At 36.7% G+C, this 12115-nt stretch overlaps 1 protein-coding gene and 1 pseudogene across 2 annotated transcripts in view; one reads left to right on the top strand and one right to left on the bottom strand.

Annotated features, from left to right (window-relative positions):
* TAFA2 (TAFA chemokine like family member 2) overlaps positions 1–12115 on the bottom strand; it is a 490256-nt gene that overhangs the window by 262896 nt on the left and 215245 nt on the right. The window lies entirely within an intron of this gene.
* LOC119543020 lies at positions 9586–10109 on the top strand (annotated as a pseudogene).

Genomic DNA, 12115 nt, shown 5'->3' with positions numbered 1-12115 from the left:
GTCAACCATTATCACCACTCCCTTTCATGTATCTTTGATTCCTTGTCTCTCAATGCCATCTCTCTCACTCAGGTTATTGCATTATTCTCCTAACAGTCCCCCCACCACCACCACTTGTATCCTTATCCATCTACAGTCTATTCTCAACACAGCAGCAAGAAGAATCCTTCAAAAATGTAAATCAGATCATACCATTTCCCTACTCAACACTCTCCAGTGTATTCCCCTCTCACTCAGATGAAAAGCCAAATTCCAAGCAATTCCTTATAAGGCCAGCCTTGGCATGGATCCCCCTTATCTCTGACTCCCTCCATCTCCTTAACTGTTCTTCTGCTCACTCACTCCATACCAGCTACACTGGTCTCCTCGCTGTTTCTCAAACCCACCAAATATGCTCCTGCCTATAGTTCCTGGGCACTAAATGTTCCCTCTGCCTAGAATGGTCTTACCCTAGATATCCCTGTTACTTACTCCTTTGCCTTCTTCAAGTTTTGCTCAAAACTCAATTTCTGAATGAGGCTCACCATGAAACCCTATTTAAAATTGTAACGCACCCACCCCCCAACCTAGTAACTCAATCCTCCATACCCTGCTCTGTTTTTCTTTTACCATTGCACTTTTAACCATCAACTATATTATATAATTTGCTTATTATGTTTATTGTCTCTTCCTTGCCCCACCATCACCAGAATTTAGACTCCATAAGGGACAAAGATCTTGATCTGTCTTGTTCACTTATACATCCCAAGTATCAAGAACAATGCCTAGTACATTGTAGGTACACAATAAATATCTTTGAAATAAGTTGAACATAAATATGCCCCTATGTGTAACATGCTGGACTTCAACAACAAGGATCAGCAACCAGACTTATGGTATCAACTTTCAGATTCCTTATTGGCAATGTTTCAAAAAGAAGCAGGCCCAGGAACAATATAAAGTTCCTAATTGACCCATATGTTATAGTCCAAAAGTTGATTTCTACATTTTTTTCCAAAGGGGAGAAAACATGTCCTATTTTTAGATCCACAAAATCAATCTACAGAAGCACATCTAAATTACAGTTATCTAAAACATCATACTATAAATGAATAATAGTGAATAATACCATCACAATATTAATTAATAAAACAGAAATGCAAAGCAAGTAATTGAAGTATTATTTTATCTTGAATACCAGCACTTAAGAACAATACATATTTAATTAAAGAAAGTGAAAAGAAACATGGAAACTTTTTGTTAATTCTGAAGGGGACTTCAAGGCCCTTTCATGGTCATTAGAAATGGAGCCTTTGTTAGGTCTATTTTCACTTCAAAGCATGGCTTTCCTTGTCCCTGCTACAAGTGGATCACCAGTACTGCTCTAATACTTCTACTCCATAGTTATGTTCTTTTCAACTCATCTAAATGAAATAGAAAGAGAGCTAGAAAGGGTGAAGGAGAGCAAGTGTTTCTGATATTTCTAGGCAACAGTTGGAAGAAGGAGGAAGTAAAAAGGTGTTAAAGAGGAGAAAATTTACTTGAGCTAAAAATAGCTGTCTTGTAAAAGAGGAGGAAGTGTGTAGTCTGCTCAGACCTGCATAGTGGAAAAATATAAAAAGGTGTCTCGGAGTATGGTGGGGAAGGTGATCGTGTGCAAATTGCCTTTAAGTTGAGAGCGATGAGCAGGATATCTGTTCAATTAGTGAATCAATAAATGAGTAAATGAATGAATTTATTGGTAGTGAATTTATAACTTATGTATCGTTTTCAATCTAGAAAGTAAGATGCTTGGAAATAAGTATTACTATTTTACATTTTTACTCTTTCCTTGATGCTCATTTCTTGGCTGCCTTTGAAAAGTTCTAGTTTTATTCATACTGTCTCCACTTTAGCCTTGCTTTTTCCCTCTTTCTAATCAGACCTTAAATACAGATGGTTGTGCTTCAGAATACAGATATGTTTCCAGAAATTTGCATAGAACATAATTTTTTCTCTACATTTTTTTAAAAGTAGGGAAATGCATGCTGTATCATTCATTAATATTTATATAGTACTTTTCAGTTTACTAGCCACTTTAACATGAAATTTTAATGTGCAAGAGTTGGCAGGGACCACATACCATCTATATTATAGATAATTTAGTCCAAACTGTTCATTTTGAGAGCAGGAAAATGAGGCCCAGGGATGGTCTATGTCTTACAGAACTGGACTAGAATGCAGGTCCCCTCTCTATTATCTTGCTCTCTTTCCATTAATCCACATGAATAAATCAAGCAGGTATTATTATACGAATTTTACAAATAAGCAAAGTGAGGTGCAAACAGGTCTCAAGTTTGATGCTCCTTCTGATGATACACATACCTGCCAGTGGAAAATCACCAAAAAAGAAGCAACTGCAAAGTGAATGTCTTGGATAATCACACTCAAATCATTTATTTATCAAAATTTACTTCTCATTATTTACATATCTATCTCTATTAAACAAAATAAACCAGTTTTCTCTTTTTTTAATAATAATAATAATTAGAGACTTATTGTATATATTTCTCCTCTCATTTTATAAAAACAACTTTTAATCTCTCTTGGATGATTTGGACCTGGCTTAGAATCTAGCCTAAGAGAATTTACTAGGTCCTAAATACCTTTCAGTTTGATAGTGTTTTTATTTCGTGTACCATGTACACAGGATTTGAAGTTTATTATTTTTTGAAATTTTTTTGTTTTTTTTTTTAACTTTCTAATTCAGCGCTGCTTTTTGTTGACAAAGGCAAACAGGGTTGTGAAGTGTGCCCTCTGCTGGTAAGAAGAGGGAAATATTATGCTTTTTAAATCACAGAGGGTCTATGATTCATATGAATGTCTAGTATTATCTAAAGATCTGAAATATATGAGGATACCTATAGTTGGTTTTAGAAATAACCATCATGTGGTAATACAGCCACTTAAAATTGGAAATAAATAGATTTATAAAGCATAGAACCTAATATTGAATGATAAAATAGAATGAATCAGCATTTTATATTTGCTTCACTACTAAATCTAGCAGACGTTAGAGCTAGGAAGAGAAAAGGAAATCAGATAGATGGATCCAATTTTTCACCACATTTTGCCAAGAACACTGTCAATTCCTTATTGATTGCAAAAAAAAAAAAAAAAAAAAAAAAATTTCAAGCGCTGATACTGTAATTTAAATGGGAATCAACCATTCATTAAAATGTATCTTCTTCCTATCCATTTTCTATCATTGTTCTCCAGTAAATCCCCATCCACTACTTTACTATCCACTTGCAAGAAGTAAAGAGAGATGGATCCCTAGTCCACCACATATGCTCACTATAAGTATGCCATGGACTCCGGTACATTACTTAAACTCTCAAGTATAAACTTAGATAGTAATATTTCTTCTCTCATAGGGTTGTTTTGTGGATTAAATGGACAATAGATATTCCTTATTATGCGGTGTTGAAAAAGAGGTCTTGCCCATCAATCATGACAGACATCGAAGGAAACTCCAGGAGTGTGATGGTGACCTGTCTTATGTGATTTGTTGCCTGACTTCCTCTCCTCCCACTATCCCACTTGTTCACTCTACTCCAGCCACACTTACCCCTTGCAATTGCTAGAGCATACCAGGCCCACCATGCCCTGGGGCCTTTAAACTGTCTGACCTCCCCACCCCACCATGATTGTAGTGTTACTTTACACAGATAGCCACACAACTTGTCCTTGCAGGCCTTTTAGATCTCTGCACCAATGTCACCACATTGAAGAGACCTGGTGTGCTGATTTGGAGATATGTACCCCACAAAAGGCCATATTCTTTAATCCACCCCTGTGGGTGCAGACCTACTGTGGGTGAGACCTTTTGATTAGGTTGTTTACTTGGACATGTGACCCTGCCCATTCAAGGTAGTTCTTAATTCTTTACTGGAGTCCTTTATGAGAGGATAAAAAGCAGAGACATTTGGAGGGAGAGCAGAGAGAGAGAAATGCCCAGAGAAGCAAGAAGGACCCACAGGAGCTGAGAGAGAGCCACTGAAATTAGAACCCAGGAGAGAAGGACTGGCAGACATCGCCATGTGCCTTCCCATGTGACAGAGGAACCCTGGATGTCAGCAGCCTTTCTTCAGAGAAGGTATCCTCATGCTGATGCCTTAATTTGGACATTTTCATAGCCTTAGAATTATAACTTGTAACTTAATAAATCCCCATTGTTAAAAGTCAACCCATTTCTGGTATATTACATTCAGCACCTTTAGCAAACCAAAATGCTTGGTCACCCTATATTCAATACTAGCACCACCACCATAACTCTTGTTCTAGTTTGCCAATGCTGCTGGGATGCAAAATACTGGAAATGGATTGGCTTTTATAAAGGGGGTTATTTGGTTACAAAGTTACCAAGGTAAGGCATCAACATTCAGGTACCTTCACTGGAGTATGGCCAATGGCATCCAGAAAACCTCTGTTAGCTGGGAAGGCACAGGGCTGGCATCTGCTCCAAAGTTCTGGTTTCAAAATGGCTTTCTCCCAGGACATTCCTCTCTAGGCTGAAGTTCCTCAAAAATGTCACTCTTAGTTGCTCTTGGGGTGTTTGTCCTCTCTTAGCTTCTCCGGAGCAAGAGTCTGCTTTTAATGGCCATCTTCAAACTATCTCTCATCTGCAGCTACTCTCAGCTTCTGTGCATTCTTCAAAGTGTCCCTCTTGGCTGCCACAGGCTTGCTCCTTCTGTCTGAGCTTATATAGTGCTCCAATAAACTAATCAAGGCCCATGCTGAATGGGTGGGGCCACATCTCCAAGGAAATTATCCAATGAAAGATCTTACCCACAGTTGAAGGATCACATCTCCATGGAGACATCCAATCAAAAGTCTCCAACCCAATCAACACCAATATGTCTCCTGCCCACACAAGACCGCATCAAAGATAATGGCATTTTGGGGGACATAATACATCCAAACCAGCACAACTCTTGACCCTGTTTTTCTTCCAAGTGCTCATTGCTTTCTGTTATCACAGTGCATTTGTTTTGTATATAGTCTGTATTTTCCACTTGGATGCAAGCTCTCAAAGGCAGGGAGTTTATTTATTTGGTCCACTGCTCTATTCACAATGATTTGAAGAGTACCCAGTAAATTAGTCTTAGAATTGTAACTTCTACAATTTGTTACAATTTGTATTTGTTAAGAGAATAAATAAATGAACTTAGGAATATTACAGAAATCATTTCTACTTTGAATGAGAGATCGGTCTAATGACTCCTAAGGCTCATTCTGTAATTCTGTGAAGATCGTCTTATATAAAACCCACCTATCCTCTTCCTATTGAGTGCTGACAGCACTTGCAAGAAGTCTTCATAAATTTTTACAATGGAATTAATTATAAACAAATCAAGTAAATGAATTTTGGAGACACCATGAAAACAGGCTGATCAGATGTTTAAATAATTCAGTGCCTACCAGGTAAAATATTTTTCCTTTTGCTAAGGTATTTTAAGACAAATAAAATACAGCAATCATAAATAAGCTATAAAAATGGTGTGTTCCTGGAAATGGTTAAAAGTCAATATTATACAGTCAGAAGTTTCTCCTCTTTTTCAGCTTAAGCTTATAATAGAACAATGCTTCTCAAAAACAAACTATAAAGGAAAAGCAGTAACATAGGAAAAATATGAATTTTAAATGTGTCAGCATATGCTAGTACCTACTGTTTTATTTTATTATCACACTGCCAAAAACTGCTAAAATAGAAACATTTTAGCACACCATCACACACCATAAGATCTTCTAAATCTGATTCAAAAATTCCTCTTAAAGAAGTAGTATATTTTGCTACTATCAAACCCCAACTTTGAGATGAACACATTTTGATATGCTTATAATCACAAAGAAATTAGCAAAATAATAAATCTGTTAACATGTCCAAATATTCCTAGCTGGTTTTCTGGCATTGCTGTGTGTCTAGATACATCAGGATTACACACAAGAAAAATGATTGCAGTCATTTGGTGTTTTGAAAAATGATTGACACTATCCATTTTATTGCCAACATTTTAGGTCCCACATTGCACACGATGAGAGAATTGACCTTCGAAAGAAAATTGTGGTGTCGAACAGAGAAAAATCAAAGGATAGAAACTGTTAGAACGAGCACTGTTGTTACAAGCACACTTGGCTCTTCTTCTCAAAGGCCAACTTTTTGAACTAGTAAATTTGTGTTATTTAATCATGCTTCTGAATGAAAATCTCCCACCTAAGTACATATTACACAAGGGGAAAACTTGTAGCACATGTAATCAGCCTTTAAAACAAAGGGCAAGAAAAAGAAAAAAGAAAAAAAAAAGAATAAAACAAAGGGCAATGCTATGGTGACTTCAGTATCTTGTCATATGTCTAATAATCACATGGAATGCATAATTTCAGGTCTTCATAACTTTTTTCAAAGGAATAAATTATAAACAAATCAGTTAAATGAATTTGGAGGACATGATAAGACCAAAAGGTGATGTAGGTTCTCCTTTCTCTTCCCCTCTCACCACCTATTTCATGTTCCTTTAGACTCATCCTTCTTAAAGAGTTATCAGAAAGTAAGGGAGAAAACTCAAGTCACTTAGATATATTTCTTCATTTATTTATTTAGTAAGCATTTATTGAGTGCCAGTAGGTAGCAGGAACTAATAGCTGCTAGGACAGGAATGATTGTACATAACCAGCCCCTTTAGGTGACAGAAGCTATAACATGGAAGACAGACCTTCTAGTTTGGGGGAAATGGCATTACCTCCATGAAAAGCAATCAAACAAAAGTCAGAAAGGGATTGAGCATTAGATATGGAGCAATTCAGAGACTCTCATTTGGCTATTTCAGATATAAAAAATACAATCATGTTAAAGTTTGATATTCTTTCAAATGACTAAGCCATCAGAAGAGATACATTACATTCATTCTATCCATTCATCTCCTGCCAGAAAGTAATGAGTGAGAATTATATTCCCTGTTTTGGAGATGAAGAAACCAATATTCTGAAAACTTTGTGACATATGCAAGGTCAAAGACTGAGAAGATCTTAGATTTGAACTCTGGTCTGCTTGCTCCCAGTTCATGGTTTTTCCCATTATAATAATTTCTCTGACGATAACAAATAAACTCATGATCCTCTCCTTTCCCTCTTCAAACACTGATGCAACTGCCTTAAGGGCAAAGTAGTATATGTGAAAATACTTTGAAAACTGCTCCCAAATCCAGAAATTTAATTCGAAATAACAATCCAATCTAAAATATGTCACTAGAAATTTAACCTTACCAATAACTAATAGAATCAGTACATTTTTGATACTATAATATACTATTGAATATTCCACAATAAAATGCCCTCTGAAGAGGAAAAAAAAATCCCCTTTTCCCAATTATGGCAAAGTTGGAAAAAAAATCACATGTAAATACTGGAAGGAAATGTAGTTTGCAGAAAACAATGTAAATGTACTCATGATACAGACAAACATCATCCTGAAATTTGCCCAGTTAACAAGAGTTCAAAGCTTCAACACACACTCATTCACTCTCCTTATTAAAATGCTGGAAATTAATTCCTTGCCCAAGAGGCATTCATGTTCACAAGGGGAACATTAGATTATCTGCAGATACTATCATGTGAATTTTGACTATTATTGAGGATTTGCAGTTTATAGACAAAAAAAAAAAAAATCAGTCAATACAGTGGGATAGGCTGTTTGAGAAGGATTAGGTGATCAGACTATAAACAAGGTAGAGTTTTACTATATGGATATAGGGGATATAAATTCAATCGTTGTAGCTTATAAATTTGTGGTATTTACCTTAAGGACAGCAAAATAGAAATCAATGCCTGCCACTACTTACCCACAAATCTCTAATCATAGCACATAGTGGATTTGAATTAATGCAGGATCAAGGAGAACACAATTTTCCTGGCTAACATATTTTAAAAGTAAGAGTGTTAATAAATACACAACAAGAAAAAAAGAAAGACTTCCTGTTGTGAATGGGTACCATTTGAGATAAAGCTAGTAATAAGTCTAAAATTTTGATATCTAACTCCTTGGGCAACACTACATCTAAATGTTTATCACCACACACATCATAATCACAGCATGGTGGACTTACTCTATTATAAAACCACCCTTATTACTGGCCTAATATAACTGTGTGAGTGATGAACTGGATTGTAAGTTGTATAGGATCACTTAATGAAACGCAATAATGTAAAATTGCCTTTTAGTAGAAGGTGTTGAGGCCAGGCTGTTCCACTTAATAAACTATCTTATTTGCTCAACTATTCAGTCTTCAAATCTTGATCATTTACAGTTTACAGTTTCAGATTCAATATGTAAATATGATAAATTAATTGCAAATTAAGCAATAGTGGAAGGTCACTTTCATATATAGCATCATCAAAAGCCAAAATACCATTACACTTTTACAATAACAGATATAATGGCAACGGTTTCTGTCTAACAGAGCATTCACAATTGATCTCATCAGCATAGACAGAATGGAAATTAACAATCTTGGCTCCACTTTTCATGAATAGTGCATATATAGCATAATAGTGCATATATAGCATCATCAAAAGCCAAAATACCATTACACTTTTACAATAACAGATATAATGGCAACGGTTTCTGTCTAACAGAGCATTCACAATTGATCTCATCAGCATAGACAGAATGGAAATTAACAATCCTGGATCCACTTTTCATGAATAGTGTTCCCTAAATATTTGACACCTGATTGTTGACTGATATCTTAGTGATCTAATAAAAAACAAATTAGCCAAATCTATAAAACACACATTATTCCTCTGCGTTATATAAACACATGTTAAGACAAAAAGCCCTATTGGCATAACAAACTTTCTATACTTTAGGCACCAAAAGACAAGGAATTAGGCCTCGGCGCACGTATATGGCTCCCTCGGCTGCGGGCCAGCTCGGCGACACGCCCTTCTGGGAGCTGCTCACTGCGTGGTAGAGCCTGGTGCCACCCCCGGCTCCTGCTCTGGCGTCTCCCGACGACCGCCTCCGCCCTCTGCCCTGCAGCCGCCACCACCGACAACGCTTGTTTTGCCGCAGCCTCGGGACGGCCGTATGATTAGGCCACAATCTCCGATGAGTAAACATATTCGTTTCTGTGGTGTTCTTGGGCACACATCTATGGAGTTTCTGAAGGGCAGTGGAGATTACTGCCAGGCACAGCACGACCTCTATGCAGACAAGTGAACTGTAGAAACTAGTTACTACTCCACCAAGAAACCTCTGTAAGAGTGGTTAACCTGGACACAGAAGTGTTGAATTGAAATCCGCAGAGCATTTTGCAAGAGTTCTGACCTGGGTGGGGCAGACCTCAGTGCACTTCCTTATACTGCCTCAGTATTACTGGATTGAAGAATCGCTGCTTCTTGTTAGGAGGTTCATTCTATTTCCCATTACTCCCAACTTCATACTCAAAGCACCGAGAATTTCAAGTGGAGTATGTTGAAGTAGACTTCAGTTTCTTTACATCATTTCTGTATTCAATTTTTTTAATTCTTTCATAACCCTTTTGAGTGTTTTTTAACTAAATTAACATGGCTCGAATGAACTGCCCAGCTCCTGTGGAAGTCACATACAAGAACATGAGATTTCTTATCACACACAATCCAACCAATGCAACCTTAAGCTAATTTATAGAGGAACTTAAGAAGTATGGAGTTATCGCAACAGCAACAACAGCATTCGAAGCAACTTATGACACCGCTCTTGTGGAGAAAGAAGGCATCCATGCTCTTCACTGGCCTTTTGATGATGGTGCACCACCATCCAACCAGATTGTTGATGACTGGTTAAGTCTTGTAAAAATTAAGTTTCATGAAGAACCTGGTTGCTGCGTTGCTGCTCATTGTGTTGCAGGGCTTGGGAGAGCTCAGTGCTTGCTGCCCTAGCACTGATTGAAGGTGGAATGAAATATGAAGATGCAGCACAGTTCATGAGACAAAAGCAGCGTGGAGCTTTTAACAGCAAGCAACTTTTGTATGTGGAGAAGTACCGTCCTAAAATGTGGCTGCGCTTCAAAGACTCCAATGGTCACAGATACAACTGTTGCATTCAATAAAACTGGGTGCCTGAAGCTATTGCCTTGGAAGTGGAACTTGAGAGAGGAAGGATCTAATTTGTCTTACATATTAGCCAATATATTGGTGAGTAAGTCTAATGAAACTTCCGTAGGAGTATTGAAAAGCAGTTTTACCATGTGAGTTTAACAGAATTGCAACCTCTATGTTTGGGCTACAGTCAGCCTATTTGGACACTTAGCAAAAGATTCTTCCTGGTCAGCGTTCAAAATGGGCTTATCATTTGTAACAATTGACGTTTCCTGAAATCATGCAGTATTGAGTTATAAGTCTTCTTTAAATCTTTTCCCATGCTAGAATCTTAACAACATATAAAAAATTTAGAGAGATTAGATGCCAAAATACCCAGCACAATACTTGTATTATATTTTTAGTATCATACAGAACTTTAAGTCCCAGGAACTATGAACATTCTAGACCTTGTGTGGTTTATTCTTTCAGTCATTTCAAACATGGGAAGTAGAGCCTATGTAGTTATTTGCCTGTTCACTTTGTTTCCATCTCCCACATTCGTACCAGTATACATCAGGTTTGCTCAGCCATGGAATTTTGTTGGATTTTAATGTCTTATCTATAAATCTCATTTTGTGACATTAGAGAAAACCTCCATTTTGAAAATCTGCATTGTACAGAAGCACATGTCTTTAATGTCTCCAGACAAAAAAGCCTTACAGTTAATTCAATGTTTGCACTTTAGGGTACAACTGAACTGGGAAGGCCTGACAAATGAATGGGAGGGGGGCTATTAAATATTTTAGTAAAATGTTGCTTTTGTCTTGTGCAGAACATGTAGAATATGCTCTTTAATTTAATAATATTTTTTTAAAAGGTAGAGATGCTTTGTTAGGGTAGCTACAATAATTCTTAATCAAAATTTCAGAAATTCTATTTTTTTCCCATATCTATTGGAAGTTGTTTACCAACCACTATTTTTGTTCGAAGTGTGATTTTTTTTTCCTTCTCTTCCCAACCTCTCTTGCAAAAAACAAAAGTAGGTTTCTGCTAATGATTCAGCAGACATCTAATATTTTAAATGCCTTTTGACTGTGTAACTTAATATTTGGATACTTGATAATTTGTTTTATTATGTAATTGATAAAACAGTGATGTGTATTAACGTTAGTTCAACCATATATTTATACTGTCTGGGAATGTGTGGTTATAGCTCTGTGGGAGAAATAATTTGTCATTGTTCACCAGCTTGTAAAAACCTAGTGCGAGAGCTGAAACATCTAAATAAATAATGAAACACACACACAAACACACACACACACACCAAAAAAAAAAAAAAGACAAGGAATTAGAAAGCCATATCCGCAAGGTTACTGTGTACATTAATCCCATTAGGGGCAAAATTTGGCAACAAGATACCAATTCAGAACCAATCAGACACTATATTAATGAGTACTGCTGAGTAATTAATTTTGTATTTGTAAACTGGAAATAATTTAAAAGAATTTTCAGTTTCCAGGAATTTTTCACCTTCGCTGCCATGTTTAATACCACAAAGAAACTCAAAGTCAGGTTCAGCTATCACTTGTTAAGCAGAACCATTACATACCAAACTTTGGGCTGGACCTTTACACATAAATTGGTGATTCTGAAGATCAGCCAGGTTTGCAAACCAACCTGCCAGTGCTTGAGTACAATATCTCCACAAAGCTATGCCAAATACTTCCAGTGATAGGACAAATACAATCTCCTGAAAAAGGCCATGCATTTCCTCTTTGCTCTATGAAAAAAATTATTCCATAATTGGCCAAAACCTGTCTTCTAAGAATGTCTATCCTCATACCCCTTCAAGTCTTTCAAACAAGCCCTTTTCCTTTTCTGCATAAGAACACAGCTCTGCACACACTTAAAAATAGTTATCATGTCTCCAATTCCCTCAATTTAAAGTTGTCCTCCTTATCATTGACCTTTCTGGCAGCATCCTTTTCTTTCCCTTCTCATAATTTACAACTAATATATCATTTGTGTGTTCACT

This window comes from Choloepus didactylus, chromosome 8 (assembly GCF_015220235.1).
Source record: "Choloepus didactylus isolate mChoDid1 chromosome 8, mChoDid1.pri, whole genome shotgun sequence".
In the NCBI taxonomy this organism is placed as follows: Eukaryota; Metazoa; Chordata; class Mammalia; order Pilosa; family Megalonychidae; genus Choloepus; species Choloepus didactylus.
This window is presented reverse-complemented; position numbering and strand designations above follow the sequence as displayed.